The sequence below is a fragment of the Pelobates fuscus genome, chromosome 3 (assembly GCF_036172605.1).
Source record: "Pelobates fuscus isolate aPelFus1 chromosome 3, aPelFus1.pri, whole genome shotgun sequence".
Taxonomy (NCBI): Eukaryota; Metazoa; Chordata; class Amphibia; order Anura; family Pelobatidae; genus Pelobates; species Pelobates fuscus.
This window is the reverse complement of record NC_086319.1, coordinates 158,410,631-158,437,927: the sequence shown is the minus strand read 5'-3', so window position 1 is coordinate 158,437,927 and position 27,297 is coordinate 158,410,631. Positions and strand designations below refer to the sequence as shown.

The following is a 27,297-nucleotide window of genomic DNA, read 5'->3' as shown; positions in this document are numbered from 1 at the left end:
ATAAAATTTGTGGGAATATCGAATAGTCGTGTACAGTAAATCAGAGAGGGCTCAGAATATCGAACCATCGATCGGTAACTTGGATGAAGTAGGGGGTCTATCTGTTTTATTAAATACGCGGTAATATGCTTTTAATGGGATAGGACGTTAGGAAAGGTGTGTGATTGGGATAAGTGGTTGTGGCTGTATTTACCTTATCCTGGGACCGACCTGGCTCCTAAGCTTGAGCCGCGCATGGCTGGATCACTCCTGCCTCCACACGAGCCACATGCGGCTTGATCTCCTCTTCTGACTTAGCCGCATGCACTGACCGCAGTGATCGGTCACGTGGCCCGCCTGGCACTAGGAGCACGGCTCGAGTCACAAGCTCGCTCTTAAAGGGGCAGTGGGAGCCAAAAGTTGATTCAGGCTCCCATTGGCCCACGTCATTCCAGCACCCCCACACACGAACGTTTTGGGGGCGTAGGCATGACGTGGGCCAATCAAATGTTAAAGGATATTTAAATTTCCCTAGCCCTATCCACTTTGTCCTATCGTGGTTTCTGTGTCAGTACCCTTTAGTGCGTTCCTTGATCTATTTTGTTTATTTTGGTATTGACCATGGCTTTGTTCTTGACTCTGAATTTATCTTTAACCCTTTCCTGTCTTGTTTGCCCGTGTGACTGATTACCATCTACCTGACTCTGGCTTGTTCTCGTTTTCGTAGTCTCTCTGATACCATGACCTTGTCTCGTTTCTGATTACGCTTTGTCTCTGTCTGACATTTAGTCTGGCCATTCTAAGTACAGGTAATAAGTTATATCCTAGTCTTGTCCCTTGCTATCCTAAACTCTGCATGTTGGGGTATTACATCATGACATTATGATAGGACCATGGGCCCTGCAGGTTTTGGACAGCAAATGGCCTCATACGAGCTAATATTTTAAGAACAGGATCACCGTATGGACCAGATTGCCCAGGCCCATCAGACACTTTTGTCCAGAAATGCTTATTTGGCCCCTGAGACACTGGTATGCGTACCATCTCAACCCGTACCTAACATTCCAGAGGAATCTATCCTGACTAGAGATGTCCCGAACAGTTCGCTGGCGAATAGTTCCTGGCGAACATACCTTGTTCGCGTTCGCCACGGATGCCCAACATATGCGATGTCCGGTCCGCCCCCTATTCATCATCATTGAGTAAACTTTGAACCTGTACCTCACAGTCAGGAGACACATTCCAGCCAATCAGCAGGAGACCCTCCCTCCCAGAGCCTCCCACCTCCTGGACAGCATCCATTTTAGATTCATTCGGAAGCTGCATTCTTTTTTTTTTTTTTGTAGACTGAAGTGTGTTATATTTGAGCATGCTAGGCTGAACGTGCGTATATCAAGGCTAGTTGCACTGAGGGTATGAGTATATAGCAGTACATTGTTGTGAAAGATGGCTGTCATGTTTAGGGTGTAGCTTGCACGTTATCAACTGTGTATTTATATCAGCAGCTCCACCACTAGTTATAAATCAAGTGTGAGTCGCCCCATGAGATGAGACTAGTGAATAAATTAATACATGAACGGTAAGGTAAAGGCATGTAAGGAACTACGACAATAAACTCTTTAGGAGGTGAAATAATGACATGTTTAAATGCTTGCTACTTTACGATTAGTTAATGTGCAGAGATCAGTTCATGTGATCAAAGGCATGGTGTGGAGGATCGGCTATAGTGGGACATGCTTGGCAGGCTGCTGTTTACTGCTTGTGCTCATCCGATCCCTTCTGGGCGCCAGGTGCAGACCCTGGGAGTCTCTGATACCTGGAACAACAAAGGCAAGTCTCTGGCTGAGTGCCGGGTTCACGGCTTGAGGTGGTGGAAGCTTGTTTTGTCGGGTGGTCGGATCTGTCCCGGTGGTGCTTCACGTCCGGTGCGGGATTGTGGTGGATTAAGGTGGAGGCGAGTGCTTGACGTGGGGCAGGCTCTGCATTTCTGTTTGTGCCTCCGGTCCCGTCTTCGACGCCTTTTGCGTTGGTGGATTTTAATGGGGACTGCTTCGTTTAGCTGTGGTGGAGCTTGTTGGGGCTTCCTGCTTGTTATTTGCTTCCAAAATTGATTAAAGAGTCTGTCCAGCTTAGACTCAATATCCTGCCATGCTTTGTTGGTACCAGGAGGACACGCGGCTGCCGCCATATTGGGAGAGTCGCAGATGAGTATGTCAGCCTGGGCGGCTGTGCTCTGTGCGTCCATTAGCTCCAGACAGCCTCTCAGGGGTGGACCGGGATAACCCCCACCAGTCCGAGGGGGGGTTAACGGAGCTCCTGCCGGGAAGTAGCTGCTCCTGGGCATCCCAGGATCGGGAGATCGGACGCCTCTCCTGCCCGGTGAGCACCAGGCCACACTTGCCACGCGGAGGTAAGTAAGACTCTGTCGAGTTGCTGACCGCTATTAAGCATGTCGGGTCGGTCAGGTAGGAGCAACATTGCTGGGTCATCCCCTTCTGGGGTGAAATTCGCTTGTTGATAGCTGCTTAAAGTGAGATATTGAGGGAGCTCACACGAAGTGCGTCTTTCCTCCATGACAGCTAGGCCCCGCCCCCCGGAAGCTGCATTCTTAGTGAGAGGAGGGTCAGTGTAGCTGCTGCTGATTTAATAGGGTAATCGATAGCTAGGCTAGTGTATTCAGTGTCCACTACAGTCCTGAAGGACTCATCTGATCTCTGCTGTAAGTACAGCACCCCAAAAAGCCCTTTTTAGGGCTAGAACATCAGTCTGCTTTTTTTTTTTTTCCTGTGTAATCTAATTGCAGTTGCCTGCCTGCCAGCGTGTGTGTCAGGCTCACAGCGTATACTGTGCCCACTTGCCCAGTGCCACCACTCATATCTGGTGTCACAATAGCTTGCATTTAAAAAAAAAAAAAAAAAACTTTTTTGACTGTAATATAATAGCAGTCAGTTTCCTTCACACGTGTGCGTTTCAGGGCCTGCCAGGGCACAGTGTCACACAAGTGCAACTCATATCTGGTGTAACAGTAGTGTACATTAAAAAAAAAACTAGAAATTTGACTGTGAAATAATAGCAGTCAGTTTCCTTCACACGTGTGCATTTCAGGGCCTGCCAGGGCACAGTGTCACACCAGTGCAACTCATATCTGGTGTAACAGTAGTGTACATTTAAAAAAAAAAAAAATAATACAGGGGGCTTGTTGTCACTTTTCGGGGACCCTTGGTGTTGTACGTGGCTGGGTGGAGGAAGAGACCTTCAATTACATCAGTGAGGACAAGGAACGGGACATGGCTAGCTTGGTATCCAACCTTGTGCAAATGGGGAGTTTGCGGTTGTGCAAATGGACTGTTTGTGGTTGTTTGCGGTGCGTTAAACGGGGAGTTTGGTCTGTCACTGTGAAGCGGGCATAACCCTTACACTACCTGATCGATACAACATCATACCTGATGTTTTAAAGCACGTTATTCCAAACAATTTAGGAATGTTAGGTGATTTATGCCCTTTATGGATTAAAACCAGACTCTGCATCAACTATGTAATTTTCCATGGGAGTTTTGCCATGGATCCCCCTTTGGCATGCCACAGTCCAGGTGTTAGTCCCCTTGAAACAACTTTTCCATCACTATTGTGGCCAGAAAGAGTCCCTGTGTGTTTTACAATTCGCCTGCCTATTGAAGTCTATGGCGGTTCGCCCGGTTCGCCCGTTCGCGAACATTTGCGGAAGTTCGCATTCGTCGTTCGCGAACGGAAAATTTTATGTCCGCGACATCACTACTCCTCATACTTTCTATACCTCATGCTATTAAAACTGCTTATCAATGTATAGATTTCACTTAACAGCGCTTTCAATATTTACCATCTCTCTCTAAGACAGATTCCCCCCCCCCTGCCCGACCCCGCAGATAATGGTGTAATATGTTTGTTTGTTTGTTTAATGTGAATGTATCGATTACGTAGCAATGTAACTCGATTTGTGCAGTTTTGCTGTTATGTGTATTTTTGTAACAAACTGAATAAAATAATTTATACTAAAAAGCCACATTTTGATCGCTGCTACATCCTGTTTACCTAGATATTGGAAGTCCCAAGATGTGCCATCTCTCAGGGAAGTTTTTAATTTGATTCTAGAAAACAAGGCACACGAATTATCGCATAGAGCTAATATGCGTGATTTCCCAATATTAAAATACAATTGGGATAAGTGGGAAGAAAAAATCAAAACAGCATATGGTCTTTGACATATTTATTATTAAAGTGCATTGATGTAAAAACATATTTTTTTATTCATTTTTTTGCCATATACACTGTTATGCCTATTTTGATGCTGGATGGTTATTCTTTTCCATTTCCAAGTTCCCCTTCCCTTCCTACCTCTAATACAATGTTTATATTCTTGTTGTTATACAAATATGTAAAACTTTAATGAAGATTATTTGAAAAGAATTTATACAAAAAAAAAAAAAAAAATTTACCATCTCTCTCGGTAAAATTAGTGGCATAGACTCCATGCCAACATCTGCCTGTAAGAGAAGACATCTCCAGGCCTGGCTGCAATCAGGGAGTCCGTGACAATTAACATTGAGCATTACAATGCTTCCCACAGAAAATAGGTTGCCACCCACGAGGACCGGCTGATGACAGCACTATAAACATTGAGCAGTAGGTGAGTATGACAAAAAGATGAACAAGATGTGTAAAAAGTTAGTAAAAACATATTTTATTCAGACACTGTAGATTGAACTAAACAGGAATTGTCAAAGTTAAAATATGCATGATAGGTTCACTTTAACGTGAATAAGTAGTCGTTTGTGGTGCAAGTGCTTTCTTTTTGTGAACTTATACATATGTGCACTTTTTTTTTTTTTTCTGTAGAAGGATTGGATGAGAGCTGTGAAATTTCTTGGATAAAGTCATGTTTGCTAGAGCAGAATCATGTTTTAGCCCTAAAAGAGGTTTTTTGTTTACATTTTTCCCAGTTTAAGTATTTGTATGAATCATGTGAATGCATTTTTTTAAAAAAAATGGGCGGTTAACCCACTCTAAAGTGTCCCTTTAACAAACTTCTGGTGTTGCTCTGGTAACAGACCTACATACATCTAATTATATTTCAGTTCTTGTACTATGTGACACAGTACAAGAGTGAATCATATATTTGATATTATTTGTGTCTTTTTAATGTATGTGTATATATATATATATATATATATATATATATATATATATATATATTACATGGATGGTGAATTCCTCCCTGTCACAAGTGCCTCATTCTAGGGTCCAATTTAACCTAGTACTGCAGAGAGCACCAGTAGGATGGATTTTCCAAGCAAGTGGGTTAAGCAGACATTAGGCTGTCAGAGTAGGACCTGCCAAGAATGGGGTGCATTGACGTTGTGGCAGGCTTATGCAATGTATAATCATGTACTGTAACTACAACCCCATTATTTTTGCCCAAGGAAGGTGTTAAGGAAATACATTTTACAAAAAATTAGAAAAACCAAGCATTTCAAATAATGGAAACCCTAATGCACAAATCACCTCTGTGGTCCTATTCCCTGGTAGAACTAGGACATATGTCTCACTCTGCCCTATATTAATGTGACCGTTGCCTACGTTTTAATGACAGCAGCTTAAAGGGAAACTATAGAGCCAGGAAAACAAACTCGTTTTCCTGGCACTATTGCTTCCCCCTCGGTCAAGGCCCCCTAAAGGCCCCCCCGTGGTGCAGAAAGGATTAATAACGCCTTCTGTCACTTACCAGGCTCAGCTCCGCCCACGCTACACCAGGCATTTGGCTCCCATATGTTCAGGGAGCCAAGGACAGGTCAGAGAGATTGTCTGATTTACCTGCCAGCTTGTGCAGAAGGTGGCACTACAACCGCATTAGGGAGTACCTGGCATGCCCTGTGTGCATGCCTATGACTTCAGTCAAAACATTTTGGGAGTGCACAGCAATTAGGACAGGAAGATCATGAGACTTCCAAAATTAGCAGAAGTATTTGACATTAACACAAAGGTTTGAAATGTTTGTGTTGCATGAAACAAAAAGAGTAGATGTATTTGTTGGGATATGAAGTGCTGATCTGGCTTTGAAGTTGGCATAGGTGATTGAAAAAAGCAAGTGAGTATGAAGATAAGAGACACTGACAAGAGGGTCTGAAATAGGAAACACAGCACTTAGATTAGGAAGATAGAAGGGTCTCAAATGGACCTTTAAGAGGTCTAGCATGGCTAAGCTGAGAAGACAGACTAGGGCTTCTTGGTAGGGTTAGTGAGTAGCCACAACCAACTTTCTCTATGGCGCTCTTGGTGATGAGCAGTCTGTCTTATGAATAATTCAGCCAGTTATTTTTTTTTTATACAGAATCTTATAAACTGGTGTTTTGGAATTTCAGTAATTTTTCCATTCCTACGAATACTGATAATATACAGCTATAGTAAAAAAGCTAAAAGGGTTTATCTATAGGGTTTGGGAAAAATGTTTTCTAATCCCTGTACTATGACCATACATATTGTGTCCATTTGTTGAGGAAATACCACACATTTTGTCTGACTTATGTCTTTGCATTTTAGTTTTCAGAATTCGAACCTATTTCTCAAAAATACAGAGCCTTCAAGAAACCAAGCTGTTGAGGATTTTTCTTTCTGTGTTGCAGCCCCAGGCGAGGTGACTCATACATCGTCAAATAACTGGCCTGCTATACAACTTGCAGACACCTTTATTGCATCTGCACAATACCTACAGTAATCCTTGAATCTCATAATTATATTTCCCAGCTCATTTTAGCTTTCCCTAATTAAATTGGCTGTATGTATTCATCAGCCTACAGTATGCAAAATATATTTTTTTATATTAAGGATCATTCCCTGCAGAAGGTTAGGAAAGAAACTTGGAAACTGTCACTGTTGGAGCAAATTAAAGAAAAAGTTTAAAAAAGATTAACCGAACTTCCCACAAATTAAAGGGGAGTAGTTATCTTACATGATTTTAATGGTATGTTTACGTAATCGTTTTAGTTAACATATATGGTGTTTTCGAGCCCTGGAAAATATAATTGAATTTAGAAATCCACGCTTATATTAATTTCTATCTTAGAACTTAGAAACTCAATCTTGTCTCCCTGTCAATCATTGTTCACGTTCTGCTCTTTTCGGTCATTAAACATAGTGGAGTTAAGTACTGTATTTCTATTTCTTCTCCTCCAATGCAACATTGCCCTGGATGTGCCTGGACTAAACTAGATCGTGCTGTCAATTGCTAAATCCTTAAAAATTATTTAATCGCTATAATTTTTTAGAAAATCAAATGCACTAAAATATAAAATGCACCAAGACATTTTAACTAGAAATTTGTAAAAACAAACAAACAAACAACAATAAATACAGTGAAGTTCAGCGTATGTTTATGGGGGATGTATTGTGTGTGGGTATTGGAAACGTAGCAAGTGTGTGTATAGGGTATGTGGTGTGAGTTTAGTGAATGTAGAGTATGTGTGTAGGGGATGTAGTGTGTTTTTGAAGGGGATGTAATCTATTTATTTAGGGAATGTAGAGTATGTGTGTATAGGGAATGTAGTGTATGCATGTGTTTATGTGTAAGGAAGAGTGTGTGTATAGTGGATGAGTGTGTGTGACTTTGTGGGGGTGTAAGTTTGTTGGGTGGGTTAAGGCTGTGTTCTGGTGGAGAGTGAGAGGAGAATAGTTTTTATTGTTTTGATATTATTTTTGTGTTTTTTAAAGGTTATTCCCGCCACCCTGCTTCTTAGCTTGGGAGGAGGGCATGACTATGGTGACCTGGTGCTCAGGTGAAACTTAGTGCCTTCAGCCTGCACATCCGCAGGGTGAAGATACTTCTTACAATCCCTGGCAGTATGTTACATCAGAGTGTTGCTGTGGTAACCCAGGAGAGGTGCACAATGATAGTTACCCAGGCTCCATCTCCTGCGACGTAAGGTTGCATTGCCTCTGTAATGGATATATTTGATCTCCCTTGGCAGGCCTGCCAGTGGCTGTATACATATGGATACATACATTCAGAATATAGGATGCAGGAAGTATTTTTACCAGATTCTCTGTGACAGTGTGGTATACAAGATGATAAGAATGCTTCATAAGTACTATGTGGGCTGCTGTGAGTGTATATGACGTCCAGTATGTATGACATTGTTATTGTGTCCTGCATCATACTTTTAACATTTGAGGGTGGTAATAATGCAAATGGGGTCGTGTCATCCTGGCATGCCTCAAGGGCAATTCATGTGCAGAGTACCATGCCTCTAAACTGTTCTGCTTTCTGTGGGACAGTACCAATTTTGGTTTACTTTCCTGCTTTAGTTCGCGAGTGTCTCATATCTGGGGACACCAGGGAACTTTCCTGAAAACGCATCATTAGATACACTTCTGTTGTGCAGCTGGCACAAGGATCATGCAGGGAGCACTTCAGCAGAGCTTCCTGCATGGTCCTGAAAGCTGGGGACTGGCGAGGCTGCCTGTGATTTTGGGTTGACCGCACCTTTTTGGATAAGATCAGGCAACCCGCTAATCGTGGGCATCACTAGTGACGCAGCTCGCATCTCTGGCGATGCCCCCTTAGGACTTAGTCCACCCGTCTCGACTTCCAGAAGATCTATGTTGGGAGGTTAAACATCCACAATTTAGTTTGCACAGCACAAGCATGTTTAATTATATACTACTGGGGCTATTTCTTTGAAGTTAAATATCAGGAAGCAAAGCAAACCCTCAACATTGGGACAGTCTCTGAATCTGTGAAAGTTTGAATGTACAGTAATATGAATGTAGAGAGCTATGAGTGCTTTGTGGAAGTTTTAGATATATGCTGATAGAATGTCAAATGAGCATTGATGGGAACTTCAGATTAATGCTGTGTTACAATAATGTTCCAATGTCTGAGTGTGTTGAATGAATGATGGTCTCTGAGACGAGACATATGAGTACTGTGAGTGAGATTCTCTCTTTTATATATATATATATATATATATATATATATATATAAATATATATATACACACACACATATATACATATACAACGTATATGTTTGAGTACCTGTATTAATCTAATTATATTTATGGATTGTATGGCATACCATTTTTGTTTGCAAATTACATTTTGTATTGTATTGCATAATATTTCAATACATTTTGATAAAGACTGAGTTATTTTACTATAAGCTTACTGAAGTGGCTCACCTCTTCCTAATCATTATATACAAGAAGCTCACTGTACATTTCTGTAAATATATATATATATATATATATATATATATATATATTAGAGTTTGTAGCCACACTAGTCCAGTGCTGCAGATGTAAACTAAATGTGAAATTAGTATCTCGTAATACCTTTTGTATTGTTATATATTATTGTTTGTCTGTTTAATCCATATATATATATATATCAGAAAAGTCCACAAACAGTTGATGCTATACGAAGAAACTGGAGAATGGTCTCTAACGACGACACATTACCTAAGGTGTTTAAAGAACAACCTATGTTGAGCTTCAAGAGAAATCGTAATCTCAAAGATCTTTTAGTCCATACAGACCCTAGCAAAAGCTATCTACCCTCCAAGAGTCATCAAAATCGCGGCTCTGTGCGCTGCCTAGGTTGAGTTACATGCAGTCACATGGTACCTACACATATTTTCAGCCACCCCCACACCAACAAACATACCATCACTTGCAAAACTACACATGTGATATACAAGCTATCCTGTCCATGTGGCCTCTCATATATTGGGAAAACTGAAACTGCCTTATGCGAAAGAATTAGAGGACACAGATCCAGTATAAGACTTGCATATAGGGATGGAAAAACAGATAAACCAGTGGCAAAGCATTTTTTACAACAAAATCATCCACTGACAGCACTGAAATTCATAGGTATCGAACATGTACCCTTATCTCTGAGAGGTGGTGACCGTGGCAAGCTTTTATTGAACCGGGAAGCGTATTGGATCTACGAGCTGGGTACCTTACATCCTAAGGGATTAAACGAAACAATTCCTTTCTATTCATTTTTATGATATTTTTATTTTATTTTTTCATCTAAGAGACTGCTACCTGAATTATGTCCTTTTATCTCAATATTTGGAGTGAACTGCAAAATTATCTGACATTTCCCATAGAGTTTACTGCTTGCTGTTGATTTTATATTGTATAATTTTTTCGTTGCAATTTTAATGTGTATGTCTGTCTAGTAGATTTATAGCACTCGGATAACAAACTGTATCAAGAACTTATATTTGAGTTTGTGTAGTATCACCTAATGGTTCATTAGAACTCTTGATTCTAACAATGGGGATACAATTGTTATTAATACGAATCTAATATTTTCCCTTTATTGAGTTTATGAAATACGTCCTCGAGCCATAATTATATACAATAATAGAGTTATTAAGAAAAATTTACTTTTTCAACAAAAGTTTAAAACCAGGATGTTATCCTGTTGAGTGCTGTCTACACTTATTAATGTTTATTAATGTTTATTAATATACAAGACTCTGCTATTTATACTTGGCACATCTGTGATGCTTTTTGCACTTTGTTATAATTAAGCACTTTTTAGTAATTTCTATATCACTTTATGCACTTTTTTTTTTTAGCTTTGTCACTTTCATTGCAGCATTAGCCACTTTATACACAGCGGCAACAAGGCTCATCATTATAGAATTATACTTATAACTTCCACTCCTTTCATAGTATAGCTATATGAAGCTATTCTTTATTCTTTTTATTCATAATATTATCTTTAATACTGTTTTCTTTAAGGCATTAAGCCTTTCGAATCACTGTGGTGGACATTTCCTGTATTTACATATGTAGCCATGGGAACGAGCCGCCCGTCATCACGCACTTACGTTATCACGTCACTTAGGGGGCGGAGCTTATGCACACATGCGCACGGCACCCAGCAGAACGCCGATGGCAATACAATTCACCTTGGGTAAGCTTTTTTACCACTAATTATTCACTTATGTATTTAATGTAGTCTGTATATATTAGTTCGTTTTTTCATGCCATTTTATATGTCTTGATCCTGAGGAAAGTCCACAAGCTGGACTGAAATATCGATCTTTTTTAATGAATGAAATAAGGCATTGAAGATTTTAAATCTCCAACCGTGTGCTATACACCACGAAGACGCTAGGTTATAAAACCGTTTGTAATTCTATTCTGTTTTTAAGTTTGAATCACCTAACAACATAATTCGTATTAATATGTTACTTTAGCAAAATGTGCAACTTTATCTTTTGTTCTCTCCATGAATGAATGCCTAATCTTGCTTGCTACTGCTATTATGGCACTGCAGACACGTCTGTCAAACTTTTCTGCACAACAAAAATAAAGAATAAAAAAAAAAAAAAAAAAAAAACTCTAACCGTGAGTGCAGCCCTATGTATTGTTTTTCTTTGGATAATTGAACCTCGGCTGGCACCCGGCAAAATCCTTTTGCTATATTTAGCTTGTGTGCAAGGACTCTTTTTCCTATGAGTGTCGTCATTCTATTATTATATATATATATATATATATTTATTTATTCAAGCACTAGCAAGGCAACAGAATTGCGAAATGGAAAGTCAAAACATCTATGTAAAAACCAAATACATACACATTATCTTTAAAATAATTAATACAGAGGGGGCGTGGCCACGCGACGAACCAAGACGGACGTGTAAGCCACGAGCTCCTGCACACGAGGCTACACACAGCGACTATACCAGCGTTATAAGATATAGACACGAGCTTCCCTGAGTGCCCGATGATCATGGCACATCGTGCAACCAAAAAGCTTAAACAAAAACCGGCAGAACTGCTAATACCGGCGCTTACCTCGCCGCGAAAAAAAATCCAAGATGGCGCTGATAACCCGTCCTCGTCGAACCCGTCCTCGCCGGCGTCCTGCTCAGATGGCAGCGACAACACAACCATTTCCACGCATGCCTCTGCACCAGCCACAGACTCCTCTATCCAGAGAATGCTGACAGAACTTAAAAGCTCCATGCAAATGGAATTTACTAAGCTGGCAAAAGACATCAAAGCCGACATCCATGCAATAGGTGAGCGTACTGCTCATCTTGAAGATAAAACAGACGAGATTATAAGTGCGCACAACACATTAGCTGCTGCATATACAGACATCACCGCAAAACTTGATTTTCTGACGAATAAAGTAACTGACCACGAGGATAGGGACAGGAGGAGCAACGTGCGCATACGAGGTATACCTGAAGATATACCCCCAAATGATTTACCACACTTTGCAGCAGACCTCTTTCATGCCCTGTCCCCGGAATTAACATCACCTGAACTTCTACTGGACAGAATTCACCGCCTCCCGCGGCCTAAGAATCTGCCGACATCCCTTCCAAGAGACACTATAGCAAAATTTCATTATTTTACGTCCAAGGACAAAATCATGAGGGCGTCCAGACTTCTCCCTGAACTGCCGGGTAAATACGCAAACATAAAGATTTTCACTGATCTCTCGGCGGCCACACTCCTTCGGAGGAAAGCACTGGCACCAATCACCACAGCTCTGAGAAAGGCCAATATTATCTACAGATGGGGTTTTCCAGCCCGGCTGATGCTCAGACGGAACGGCGTTGTCAAACATATCCTCACTGTAGAAGAAGGACAACGCATGCTTAAAGAATGGAACATACCCATATCAACTTCAACCGGCGATGAGGTGCAGATCCCACCAAGACGCTCCCCTGTACAGATATCAAGAGACTGGAGTACAGTTTAGTGACTTTGTAACACACGGCATGACTTGCCAGCCTTTACCCGTTATTACGGCCTGACAGCAACTCTGTACGCCAGAGTTGCCCTAACTTGATATAATTTACATCGGTATTTTGGGGTACCATGTTAAGCCCCCTAACACATAATCTGCCGACTTTCCAAGACCACTCATGGGTGGCACACAAACTATACAAACATTCTATACAGAAAATACCAAAAGGCAATCTACAATACAACAATAAAGAATAGACATAGGGCAATATTGTTTGCAAAAGTAATGGGTTAATGGATAAGAATGATTTGCACTCACAAACCCAATTTGATTGTAGGCATATCACTAGAATCAATGTAACGACTTCAGGACCTTGGAACCTCAGTAGCATGCATAGGAAGAATAGAAAATAATGATAGTGCAGGGTATCTCAGTAAAAAATATACGATTTATTTAGTATCACACTTACAAGAACGAAGTGTCAAAAAGGCACATCAGGTGGAAACACTTTGATCCAGAATCCACGAGAGCAGAATAGCCAAATAAAACAAATAAATACACAATATAAAAAAAAATACACTATACACTAAAAACGGCCCTACGCGTTTCGTTCAGAGTTGAACTTCCTCAGGGGCAAATATCCAGATGCTGTCCTTATGCAAGCATAATATGAAGTGCCAAAGTTCTCCTTTTTAAATTCGTTTTCGGCGCGAAGTAAGCAGCCGTGCGCCATACTTCCTGGTTCGGTGCACTTCCGGTTACGCTTGCGTTGCGTTCTATACAGAATTTCTATATCCAAAATTAGAGCCTCTTGCAGGTTAATCCACCGACCCCCCACCAGGCCAATAATGGCCTCCTCTATGCCGTTTGTACCCACCAGTACCACCCCTGACGGCAATGTGTATATAGTTCAAAATGTTATATTGTTTATATTGTTTATGTCTCTGTATGTTAATATCGTGCCACTAGTGTCACACCCCACCATAACCTACTACTCCACCACGGGGCTCCATGCACGGGCATCATGCACGTTGTGTACAACTAAAGCCCATGGCACCTCCCTCCCCACAACCAGCTGTGCCACTTTAAAAACAGGTAAATCGCACCTGAAAACACTATGGCCATATCCACAAAATCCCATAACGCAACCTATAAAGTACAACAGGGTGTCTACCTCCATGGCAGATAGGGAATGGAGCATTACGTTAAAAAACCAATGACCTATGTAGCAGATTCCCTAAAACATGTAGAATGACCCTTACAATTATATAATTAAACACAAAAGGCCTAAACACACCCCATAAACGACGGCTAGCGCTAGAAGAAGCCAAGAAATCCAAAGCCCAGATAGCTTTCTACCAGGAAACCCACTTCAAATGGGGCAGTAGACCCAAATTTAACTCTGCCCTATACCCCCATGATTTCCACTCATGTTATAAATCAAAGAAACGAGGAGTAACCACTCTAATTAGCAAAGATGCATCCTTCACATTGGTGAAAAAAATTGGTGACAAGCACGGTAGATACTTAATCATTCAATGTTATATCAACAATGACCCATACACACTGGTCAACATCTATGGACCAAATGACAACCAACATGAGTTTATGGTTAAAATATTTGGCTTACTTTCATTATATTGCTTTGGTGACACCATAATTGGAGGGGATACCAACTTACTGTTGAATGCTTCCATAGACACATCTGCATGCCACCCAGTTCACTCGAAAACAACCAAGCAATTAACAACCCTCACCTCTAAGATCGCACACACCATCCTCAAACACGACTTTGTAGACCCCTGGAGAATACTCCATCCCACTGACAAAGACTATACTTTTCACTCTGCAGCGCACAATACATACACAAGGATAGACAGATTCTTGATACCCACCAAATACATAGACAGAATCCAGACAGCAGAAATAGGCCTTATAACGTGGTCAGACCACGCACCTATACTACTGACCATCCAAGAACAGCACACGTTCAAAGGAAAAGGCACCTGGAGACTAAATGACACCTTGCTCGCCAGCCAAGACACAGTGGCTAGCATACAACGAGACATAGAAACATACTTCAAAGAAAACGCGACGGAAGATACAAATATAGAGATATTATGGCAGGCACATAAGGCAGTCATCAGAGGCACGATTATTAAAATAGCCAGTTACCAACAAAAACAACGCAAACTACATTACACAAAACTCATACAGGACATCACAGATCTCACACACAAAAATAAACTACAACCCTCTAAAGACTCACACGCACGACTAACCGCACTACACAAAGATCTCCAACAACTAGAACTAGAGAAAACTACCTATCTATTACAGAGATACAAACACAAATTCTTTGCCACTGGGAATAAAGCTGGGGCCCTACTAGCCGCACAACTCAAAACCAAGATGCAAACCTCTAAGATAGCGTTCATACAGAATCCCAAACAACCCAAAATCATCAACCCACAGGACATAGTGAACGAATTCGCATCCTACTATAGCTCCTTATACAATCTTAAAGATGATCCACAGACAGTACCACCTTCTCCCCAATCTATTATAGACTTCCTACAATCCATAGATGTCCCTAGCCTAAAGGCCGAAGACATAGCAACTCTCACCTCCCCGTTCACAATACAGGAAGTGGAAAAGATTATCCATGACCTGCCCAAACAAAAAGCTCCAGGACCAGACGATTTCACCAATTTATACTACCAAACCTACACCAAACTCCTCGCACCCCACATGACGAATCTCTTTAACTCCTGCTACACTTCAGGGCAAATACCCAGAGACATGCTAACAGCCCATATATCGACACTCCCCAAACCAGGTAAACCACCAACACTCTGCCAGAACTTTAGGCCGATCTCCCTTATCAATACGGATGTCAAAATGTATGCCAAACTCTTGGCCAATAGGCTATCCCGAATTCTACCTACACTGATCCATAACGACCAGTCTGGGTTCATTAAAGGTAGACAAGGCTCGGACAACACGCGAAAAATCATAAACGTACTATCACACATGCACAAGTCACAAACGAAAGGCCTAATTTTAGCCCTTGATGCCGAAAAGGCTTTTGATAGAATCAATTGGGAATATATGCAACAAGTCCACCGCAGATTCGGGTTCCCGGAGGGCCTCATAGCAGGCATTATGGCCCTATACAACGACCCCCAAGCAAAAGTATCCAACTCAGGCTTCCTATCTAGACCCTTCCTTATTACCAATGGCACCAGACAAGGATGCCCTCTGTCACCGCTTCTCTTTATCCTATCACTAGAACCCTTAGCGTCCAAAATCAGACACCACGGCTCGATCACAGGTATACCTATAAAAAACCACACATACTGTCTCTCTATGTTTGCGGATGATATCTTGCTCACAGTAAAAGATCCTGAAACATCAGTACCAGCACTAATACAACTACTACGCCTATTCGGACAACTATCATATTACAAACTTAACCAGAGCAAAACACAAGCCCTCCCAATCAATTTACCGAATGCACTGCAATTACAACTCAAACAGGCCCCTTTGACTGGAGAACTAATGACATCACCTACCTAGGGGTAAAGCTCGGGCCATCCCCCACAACAATTTTTGATCTTAACTTTAAACCCTTACTATCACTCTGCACAACACATACCCATCAATGGAAAAAAGTGAAACTCTCCTGGCTGGGTAGGATAAACTCAGTTAAGATGATGCTACTCCCAAAACTACTGTATAAATTTAGAATGTTACCTATCTACGCTAGCCCGAAGTTTTACAAACACTTACAGGCCATAATCTCCTCCTTTGTGTGGGAGGCACGTAGACCACGACTAGCAAACTCACTCCTCCAACAGCGCCCACAGCAGGGAGGCCTAGGCCTCCCAGACGTTGCCAAGTATCACAAAGCATCACTTCTGGAGGCGGCAATTAAACTCCACGCCACCAAAGGAACCTTCCAATGGGTAGATATGGAGCACGCCACTGCACCTGAGGGCTCACTAATACCGATTTTTTGGACACCCCCGCAATTCCGACCACACACATCCCACATGTTCCACACCTCAGTCCTCACGTTGAACCAATGGGATACCCTACACCACTCTATGAGCAAAACTAAAAAATTCCATCCGAGAGCTCCGATAGCAGCCCTAAGCTCCCTAGCCCCAGGATTGACGTGGAACTCTTGGAAGAAACAGGGTATCACACATATAGCGGACACTTACCACAACCAACAGCTTATGCCCTTTCCGGACCTCCAAAAGAAGTACGGACTACCGAATTCTTCCATTTTTCAATACCTCCAACTTAAAAGTATTGCGGCTCATAAAATTCTTACACAAGTAGACATCACACTCTACGACCACCACTCCCTAGACACTATATATGACAGATGCTGGCAGGCACCCACTAAACCCAAGTCCCTCTCTTTATGTTATGCTTCGCTACTACGCAATACCGCTACCAAGCACTTTCCCTACGAAAAACAATGGCGAGTGGAATATGCCTCCTCTCCATCAGGAGACGCCTGGCTACACTCTCTTAATGCACTTAAAGGTGTCACCAACTGCTACTCCCATGTGGAAGCCCACAAAAAATTGATTTACAGGTGGTACCTACCGCCTAGTAGACTACACAAAATATACCCCATGGTCACAGCGGAGTGCTGGAGGTGCAAAAACGCACAATGATCCACGTTTGGTGGGAATGCCCTGTCCTGTTGCCACTTTGGCGACATGTGGACAGCATCCTCAAATCCCTAAATGTCAAGAATGTTACCCTCAATCCATCAGTCTGCCTATTCTTACTATTCCCCGCTCCCCTATCCAAACCCATGAAGCAAGTAGCTATGCTTATTATACTGGCGGCTAGGAACCTTATAGCGACAAACTGGAAACGAGACCTCTGTCCATCTAGACAGCAACTGTTGGATAAAATCCATCTATACTACACGTATGAACGTATGGCCACAACCTCACCCAGACAATCACAGGCACTGAGAGAAGCCTGGACGTTATGGGCCAATGTATATGCCAATCAACGGCAAGTAATGTGACTTACCCATAAATATATGGGTCGAGCCTTTTCCCGAACATTATAAGCCACTACCAAGAACAGAGCAACCCCCAACCGCCCGTAACACCCAAAAGCTGGCTATAAAAATGGGCTCCGCTATGTATACAACTAAATTAACAGAAACCCACACCCATACACATATGCTCGCGCTTCCTCCAAGGTAGATGATAAGTACCAAGATGACACACTTCAGTGACACCACAATTGGTTATATCCCAACAAAGTTTGACAAGACATGTTAATACCCCTGGTTATTAACCCTTCCCTCATCCTTTTTCGGGCCAAAAGCCCCACCTTATTTAGTCACCGTCACAAACAGAGCCTGAGAAAAACAGGTTGTATGTAACTTGAAATCAGCTGTACGGCACATTGAAAGACTTTGTGATGTACCCCACCCCCTCCTCTCCCCTTTCTCTTTTCTGTATCCCCCATTACTTTATTGAAAAATAAAATATTAATAATAAAAAAAAAAATAATTAATACACATAAACCTGTTTAAATGTATTGTAACATTATTCTAATAATTGTGACAAATATAACACAGTATTAAAACTCAAAGAAATTAATATGTTTATTTCTGGTATAATAAATCTTGTGGGGAAAAAGCTAGACTGTTCTTACTCCGTTGACCTGGAACTAACAGAGCCTTGAAAAGGTGACACGCTGTAACAATCACTCCAATTAATGAAGCGTCAGGCCGTGGTTTTCCAGCACACTGCTAAATGCTTCAATTTGCAGCACACACAAAGGGTTAAAGATGCTCCGATTGGAACAATAAACCATGTTGAATCAGTGTTAACCAGTGATGTGCAGCACACAGAAAAATAAATAAATAAAATACACTGACTATAAGAAGCCAGATGTTACAAATACATTCAAACATCCTGCACAGTGGAGGCTACTTGGAAATGGGTAACCAGAGAGCCTCTTAAGAAGTAAAACAGACTAAAATACTTTCTATTGCTTTAGATAATTCTGCAAGAAGGCTCTTGAGCCCCTGCCAAGAATGGGATTCCGTGACTTTAAGACGAAAGGAAAGCAAGTGAGAGAAGCAGTTGGGAATGAATGAATTAATTAATGACTGATATACTTTATACTCTGTACCTCCAGCTATTTTTATGTTTTTAGCTGTTTAGTGATTTTGTTTTTATTTTAAAGCAATGTTAATGGACATTCAGTGTCGTCATTCTATTATTAAGCCTTCCGATGCCCATGATTTGTATTACATTCTTACAGTCTAAAATGAATCACTCCATAAAAAAAAAAAAAAAAAAAAAAATTATGGGGCAAAATTTGACACTAACAAATAATTATTTATGGAAAAGGCATAGGCTTTCAAATCATATAGAGATGTTTTTCCTAATAAAATGCTGAGAAAATGCTTTTTCTGAATAAGAGGGAAACAGCAAAACCGGAGAGTGATGTGAAAATAATTACATCTTCCCTAATGAAGATAGAGAGATTCGAGCACCTATAATATTTTAACCACCACTTATTTAATAAATATGTGTTTCTGAAGTATGAATTTTTTTTAGTAATCAATTTTTTGTAGTAATCAATGAGCTGTATTTACCTCAATCTTGTAACTGAGCACCTCCATTTTGGCTCCCTGTCAGTCACTGTTACAAACACATTTTCTATTTAGAGACCTTTTTCACAACTTGGATCACATACCTTCATGGAGGTGGAGATAATTAATGGCCAAGAGGGAAAATAGTAAGTGGAGGAGGAAAACCAGAAACATTGTTTCTGTTTATCCTCCTCCAATGCAATGTGTGCCTTGACTGTGTCATGGCTGAACTAGATTGTAGTGTCGGGAAAAGTACAGCGACATTGAAAGGAAGAAAACTTTCACCGAAGTTGTAATGGTTGTAGGGTATGATTTGCATGATTTGCAAAGGAGCAAGCCCGATACCAGTCCAAGTACCCTAATTACAGGCTTAAAGCCCAGTAGTAGGTACAAATTGCCTTATTTTCAAGAGAGCAAGAAAAAATATGAAATAACTTCATTTGGATCCCTAACTGGATAAATAAGAAAAAAACGACAATGGGAGTACAAAGTGTAGTGAAAAGAAAAAAAACTAAATATTAAAATAGGACCAACTGCTTAAGCATAGCTTATGGTATCCAACAGATCAATATAAAGAAATAGGGTGGACCTCTACTTCTAGTAAAAAGGCAGGTATTTGTAAATCAAATATAATATTACCAAAAGTTGATTACAAGTTGGATACTGTCAAAGAGGTATTATGTAGCATGGGGTATCAATATGATAGAGGATACCCTGCACATAAAATTATGAGTGATACAGTGCATGGGTATCTCTGATTCTATATGAAAATTCAAACACATACATATATATACCTCTGAAGTGGGAATGTGGGTTGTTATAGTGGTGAGTCTGGGGAATACATGGGGAAGTCCAGAGTAGCAGACCCCAGATGTAGTCAGATAACAATCTGGAAGCTCACAGCACTACAGGTTACTAAGTATTAGATTGTGGTGTCAATTGCTAAATGTGTAATATTTGTTTAAAGAAAACAGAACAGTACATGACATAAAGGTTAACATAGGTTATAGGGGAATTTCATTGTTTTATTCAGTGTTAGAATTTCCACCAAAGTAATGATTCAATTTTAAAGGGACTCTATAGTCACCTAAACAACTTTAGCTTAATGAGGCAGTTTTAGTGTATAGATCATGCCTCTGAAGTTTTACTGCTCAAGGCACTGCCATTTAGCAGTTACATCACTGTTTCTGTTTATGCAGCTCTTTCCACACCTCCCCTGGCTCTGACTGACACAGCCTGCATGAAAAATAATTGGTTTCACTTTCAATCAGATGTAACTTACCTTAAACACTTTTATGTCCTGCTCTGTAAATTGAACTTTAATCACATACAGGATGCTCTTGCAGGGCCTAGCAAGCTATTAACATAGCAGGGGATACGAAAATCTAAATTAAACAGTGCTTGCAATAAAGGAAGGATAAACATTAGATGACTCTCCAGGAAGTGTTTAGGGATGCTGTGCAAGTCACATGCAGGGAGGTGTGACTAGGGTGCATATACATAGTGATTTAACTCCTAAATGGCAGATAATTGAGCAGTGAGACTGCAGGGACATGATCTATACACCAAAACTATTTCATTAAGCTAAAGTTGTTTTTGTGACTATAGTGTCCCTTTAAATATAAAACCAGCTACAGAAAAATTAAATATGTATTCCCTGTGTTTAGCCTTTAAGGTCTACGCCATGTTCAGTATAATTTTTAAAGCACCCTGAGAATTTCTGGCAATATTAATTCTAGCAGCATCCTCCCATGCACACATTTCTCAGAAGCTGCCACTTTCCATATTGCAATATTTTGGTAAACTGCTTTAAAGATTGCTATCCAACAAGGAACCCCAAAGCTAGACATGATTCTTGTATATTCTTGTACAACTGCTGAAAACAGTTTGATTTATTTATACAGCTTGTCAATGGATAATCTTGTGTTCTCATGTTGATAGTGCTCCCTGCCAATGCAAAATTAGCCTTGTTCCCAAGTAACTTGAGAATTGGGATTTCCACTAGTGCTATTCTTTGTAGACAAGTTATAAAAAAAATAGCACTATGCCTTATTAAAAACTCAATTTTAGACAGTCCTGGATTTGTAGAATCATACCTAAGGATAGTAAGGTGTATGTGCTGAACACTGAAATGCATTGACCTTTTATGTGCAAAAATCCATATTTAAGTGATCTATTCATTGACGTTATTCATGATTTTATTGACACTCAAGTTCAATAGCATTCTTGGCTTCAATACAAACAGTAATACCATGAAACGATACATATTTAATCACAGTTCAGAATGATTATTATATGAATGTGCTTTGTAATTCCCCTACTTCCTGTCAGGAGGGGGTCATGGCCCAACACGCAGAATCAAGTCAACTAGAAAAACGTATTACCGATCCATAGAATGGTCGGATTTCATGTAGAAAGAATAGTCAGAAACAAGCCAAAGTCAGGGACACAGGCAGGAGCATAAACGAGAAGACAAAGCCTAAGGGTCAGGGATACCAGAATAAGAATATAATCAGAATAAGCCAAGATCAAAAACCAGGAATCCATATACCAAACGTGCTCTCGGATAACCAAAGAAGTGGAAACCACGACAGGGCAAAGAGAAATAAAGAAATGGAATTATATAGCCCTTCCCATTCATTAGTGGACAGGGGTCACCTGACTCCAGAAAGTGCGTGTGCGCTCTTTGTGTGGCCGCACACGCACGTCTGCGTGACCTCTAACCCTGCTGGAGGCAGGGCTATATCTTGTGCTGCTTTTATAGTGGCCGGCGTCCATATGAAGGCCGTGCTCACTGGGGATGGACGTGCCGGAGGATCTGGCTGTGCTCCGCCGCGACTTAGGTAAGTCTTATTTATTATTTAAGTGACCTCACCAATCGGTGTGGTCACGTGGTGTCACGGACCGGGAGCCGTGACACTTCCCATCTGATCAGAAACTCAGGAATTTGCAGAATTTTACACCATTTTTTTGTCTGTTATAAATTCTAACCTTGTGTTATGCCAAGTTTAGCCTTAAACCTGTCCAATGAATGTTTTAATTCCTACGACTTCTGCTGGATGGCTATCCTGTGTACCCAACACTTTTGCCGTGATGAATAATTATGTGTTTATCTTTACAAGTGTTTTAAATTTCCTCTACCACTTCTTATGGAGAATTATTTTGTAAACTATTTTGTTACATTATATTTAACAATTTCACCCTCTTATTAAAAAGCATGGCCTTTTACCTAGTTTAGCTTCTTCAATGCAACCTAATTCACTTACATAAATGTTTCAGTGTTTTGATCATATGCTAATAATATAATATATATATATATATATAGACATAGCAGAAATTTTAGAGATTTTCAAATAAAATTTTACTTTTATTCAATCCATTTAAAAAGTCAACGTTTCAGCTCCCACATGGAGCTTTCATCAGGACAAAACATATTTTGTCCTGATGAAAGCTCCATGTGGGAGCGGAAACGTTGACTTTTTATATGGATTGAATAAAAGTTACATTTTATTTGAAAATCTCTATAAAGTCCTTGGAGTGCGGTCATTTCTGCATGATCCTTGCCAGACCAGCACCGGGCACCACAGGATTACACCAGGAGCGCAAGCCCTCACTATATATATATATATATACAGGGCTGCCATCAGAAATTTTGGGGCCCCTGACAAAGCACAAGGTCTGGGCCCCCCCCCGCCCCCTCCCTCCCGGGCCCGCCCACGCCCTACCTAGTCCGCTGACAATGATGCAGGACTGAATGTGGTGTGTATAGTGGAAGTGAATTAGAACGTGTGTAATGGATGTAGTGTTTGTGTGTATTAGATACTGTTTGTGCAGTGAATGCAGAGTGTGTTTGTGTAGCGGATGCAGTGTGTATAGTGAACACAGAGTATGTTTGAGTAGTGGATGTAGTGTGTGTACAGTGATGTAGTGTGTGTTTGTGTAGTGGATGTAGTGTTTGTATGTACTAGATGAAATGTGTTTAGTGGATGCAGTGTCTGTAGTGGATGTAGTGTGTGTATTAGACGCAGTGTCTGTGTATAGTGAATGCAGAGTGTTTCAATTTGTGGTGGATGTAGTGTGTGTACTGTGAATACAGGATGTTTGTGTAGTGGATGCTGTGTGTACAGTTGATGCAGAGTGTATGTTAGTGTAGTGAATGCAGAGTGTGTGTCAGTATAGTGAATCCAGAGTGTGTGCATAGTTTAGTGAATGCAGAGTGTGTGCTAGTGTGTAATAAATGCAGAGTGTGTGTTAGGGTGTAGTGAATGCAGAGTGTGTCAGTGTAATGAATGTAGTGTGTGTGTAAATTTGTAGTGAATGCAGAGTGTGTGTTAGTGTAGTGAATGCAGAGAGTGTGTTAATGTGTAGTGAATGCAAAGAGTGTGTTAGTGTGTAGTGGATGCAGAGTGTGTGTTAGTGTAGTGAATGCAGAGTGTTAATGTGTAGTGAATGCAGAGAGTGTGTTAGTGTGTAGTGGATGCAGAGTGTGTGTTAGTGTAGTGAATGCAGAGTGTTAATGTGTATTGAATGCAGAGAGTGTGTTAGTGTGTAGCGGATGCAGAGTGTGTGTTAGTGTAGTGAATGCAGAGTGTGTTAATGTGTAGCGAATGCAGAGTGTGTGTCAGTATAGTGTATGCAGTGTGTGTGTTAGTGTATGCGGTGTGTGTGTTAGTGTATGCAGTGTGTGTGTTGTATTAGTGTATGCAGTGTGTGTTGTGTCAGTGTATGCAGAGTGTGTGTTGTGTTAGTGTATGCAGTGTGTGTTGTGTTAGTGTATGCAGAGTGTGTGTTGTGTTAGTGTATGCAGTGTGTGTTGTGTTAGTGTATGCAGTGTGTGTGTTGTGTTAGTGTATGCAGTGTGTGTGTTGTGTTAGTGTATGCAGTGTGTGTTGTGTTGGTGTATGCAGAGTGTGTTAGTGTATGCAGTGTGTGTTGTGTTAATATATGCAGTGTCTGTGTGTTGTGTCAGTGTATGCAGAGTGTGTGTTGTTAGTGTATGCAGTGTGTTGTGTCAGTATATGCAGTGTGTGTTGTGTCAGTGTATGCAGTGTGTGTTGTGTCAGGGTATGCAGGGTGTGTTGTGTCAGGGTATGCAGGGTGTGTTGTGTTAGTGTATGCAGTGTGTGTTGTTAGGGTATGCAGTGTGTGTTGTGTTGGTGTATGCAGTGTGTGTGTTGTGTCAGTGTATGTAGTGTGTGTGTTGTGTTAGTGTGTGTGTTGTGTCAGTATGTAGTGTGTGTGTTGTGTTAGTGTATACAGTGTGTGTGTGTGTGTGTGTGTGTGTTGTGTCAGTGTATGCAGTGTGTGTGTTGTGTGTGTTGTGTTAGTGTGTGTTGTGTTAGTGTATGTAGTGTGTGTGTTGTGTCAGTGCATGCAGTGTGTGTGTTGTGTCAGTGTATGTAGTGTGTGTGTTGTGTCAGTGTATGTAGTGTGTGTGTTGTGTTAGTGTATGTAGTGTGTGTGTTGTGTCAGTGTATGTAGTGTGTGTTGTGTCAGTGTATGCAGTGTGTGTGTTGTGTCAGTGTATGTAGTGTGTGTGTTGTGTCAGTGTATGTAGTGTGTGTGTTGTGTCAGTGTATGCAGTGTGTGTGTTGTGTCAGTGAATGTAGTGTGTGTGTGTTGTGTCAGTGAATGTAGTGTGTGTGTGTTGTGTCAGTGTATGTAGTGTATGTAGTGTGTGTGTGTGTGTGTAAATGTGCAATCTGGGGGGAGGGGGAAAGGGAGGAAGGGGCATTTTAACATATTTAAAAAAAAAAAAAAATTACATTTAATTAAATAGTTTCTCCCCCCTCCCTGCTTACCTTTGTCCAGGGAGGGGGGAGATTCCATCCCTGGTGGTCTGGTGGCATGGTGGGGCCCCCTGGGTTCCCTGTTACCGCAGAGGGGGCCCAGGCAGCACACAGCTTCTTCTCTTCTCTCCTCCAACAAATCTCGCGAGACCCGCGGAGCGTTGCCATGGCAACCGGGTCTCGCGAGATTTATTAGCAGAGAGGAGAAGAGGAGAGGCTGTGTGCTGCCTGGGCCCCCTCTTCGGTAACAGGGAAGCCGGGGGCCCGCGGCTGCACACATAGATAGCGATATTCGCTATCTATGTGTGCAGGGAGGGAAAGTGGGGCCCGAACTGCCAGAGCAGTCCGGGCCCCCCAGGGCCGCCGGGCCCGTGACAACCGTCATGGTTGTCACCCCCTGATGGCGGCCCTGTATATATATATATATATATATATATATATATATATTAAACAATCTCTCAGGGTTATTCACTAAAGTTATAACTGTCAGGAATTCAGAGTGAATTTCAAATTTAAAGTGACCTTACAGTCACCAGGACCACAAGTTTTAACAAGGTAACAACAGACGCTATTCTGCAGCAAAGTGTTTGATTGGGAACCATCACCATGGCAACTAACTTAATGTCTTAAATCATTTAACACTTTGAATCCAGAGTAGCACCCACATTTCCTTGATAAATCCACCCAATAGTATCCTATAATGCTTTAATGGCCTTCATTTGAAATCCCCTCCCTATATTTTTATCCTTCTGGAGATTTGCAGTCCATCACTTTATTATTATTATTATTATTATTGCCATTTATAGCGCCAACAGATTCTGTAGCGCTTTACAATATTACGAGAGGGGGGATTTAACTATAAATAGGACAATTTAAAAAAAAATGGTGCTCAAACTTCACCTAACAGCCCATTAAAAAGACTATTTGGTGAGGCATAACTCAGTCACCATTCTATTCTTAACCATTTTTGAAAACTAAAAATGAGTTAAGTTGATATACCTAATGACTGGGGTGAAGGTTCTTAAAAAAATTTATTGCTATCTTGTCAACAGAACATTTCAATGCAGGCTTGCTTTACAGAGGGAAGCTATCTGAATCTCATCATGAGTTATTATTATAGCAAAATGCAAAAAACAAATCTTCACTACCTGGGGCGTGCTCAGCAGAACTGTGACTAATGCACAGAACAATAGTGTCTAATTGTAATCTTGGATCCATACGAAGAAGATATACTGGAAAGAGTTCATTAGCAAAAAGCTAAATTGGATGATGTACATCGTACGTACAGTCTGTACATAGTTTTATCTACGTAGATATTTCATATTTATCTCTTTAATTCAGGCTACGACACAGCTTCCATCACAGTAAAAATGTCTAATTATTAAATGGTCAGTTATTTGATATTATCTATCATTTATACACAGACACGTTGATTTTGCCAGCAGTTAAAAGGCCTTAGGGAAATGTATTTTTGAGACATCTAAGATGCTCGGTTACTTGTCACTGTGCTTGATTTTATTTCCCATGTAGTACATGTTTGCAGTCACCCTGATCTTTTAAGCATTTCTCTGTATTCACATCTACCCCCTCTGCTGGATTACTGATATATGAATGTTACTCAAATCACACTGAGTCATTGAGATGTTAATTACATTCTGCAAAATGAGTTTTTTTTGAATATACAAGTCTCTTGAGTTCTTGGTTCTTGTTTTTATCTCACAGTTACTATTTTTCTTCATATATGAATGTTTGAAAATGTTCATCTTCATTGCACTGTATGCCATTGGCCACGAGAGGTTCACTTTAACGTAAAACTAACATCCCCATCCAAGAATGAATTTATTATTAACTATAGATATAAATTTCATATTTGATTGAGTTATTTGAGATACTTGCATTCGTTTTGGCGTCATGTCCACAGCTCCGTCGGTGTTAAATTTTTGTAATACCCACGTGCTGTCCTGCCTATGTCACACTCGTGTTCGGATTTGAATTTCCCTGCTTGTGGACACTTGTTCAAACAGGGCAATCCTCCTATATTACTCCAACACACTGGCTTCAATAACAATGCATTTGTGTCCATTCCTATTCTGTTATAGCTGAGCAGGCATAACCACAGTA

At 40.9% G+C, this 27,297-nt stretch overlaps 1 protein-coding gene across 2 annotated transcripts in view; it reads right to left on the bottom strand.

The window, feature by feature from the left end:
• The window catches only part of CHRM2 (cholinergic receptor muscarinic 2), a 194,697-nt gene that overhangs the window by 140,799 nt on the left and 26,601 nt on the right, over positions 1-27,297 (bottom strand). The window lies entirely within an intron of this gene.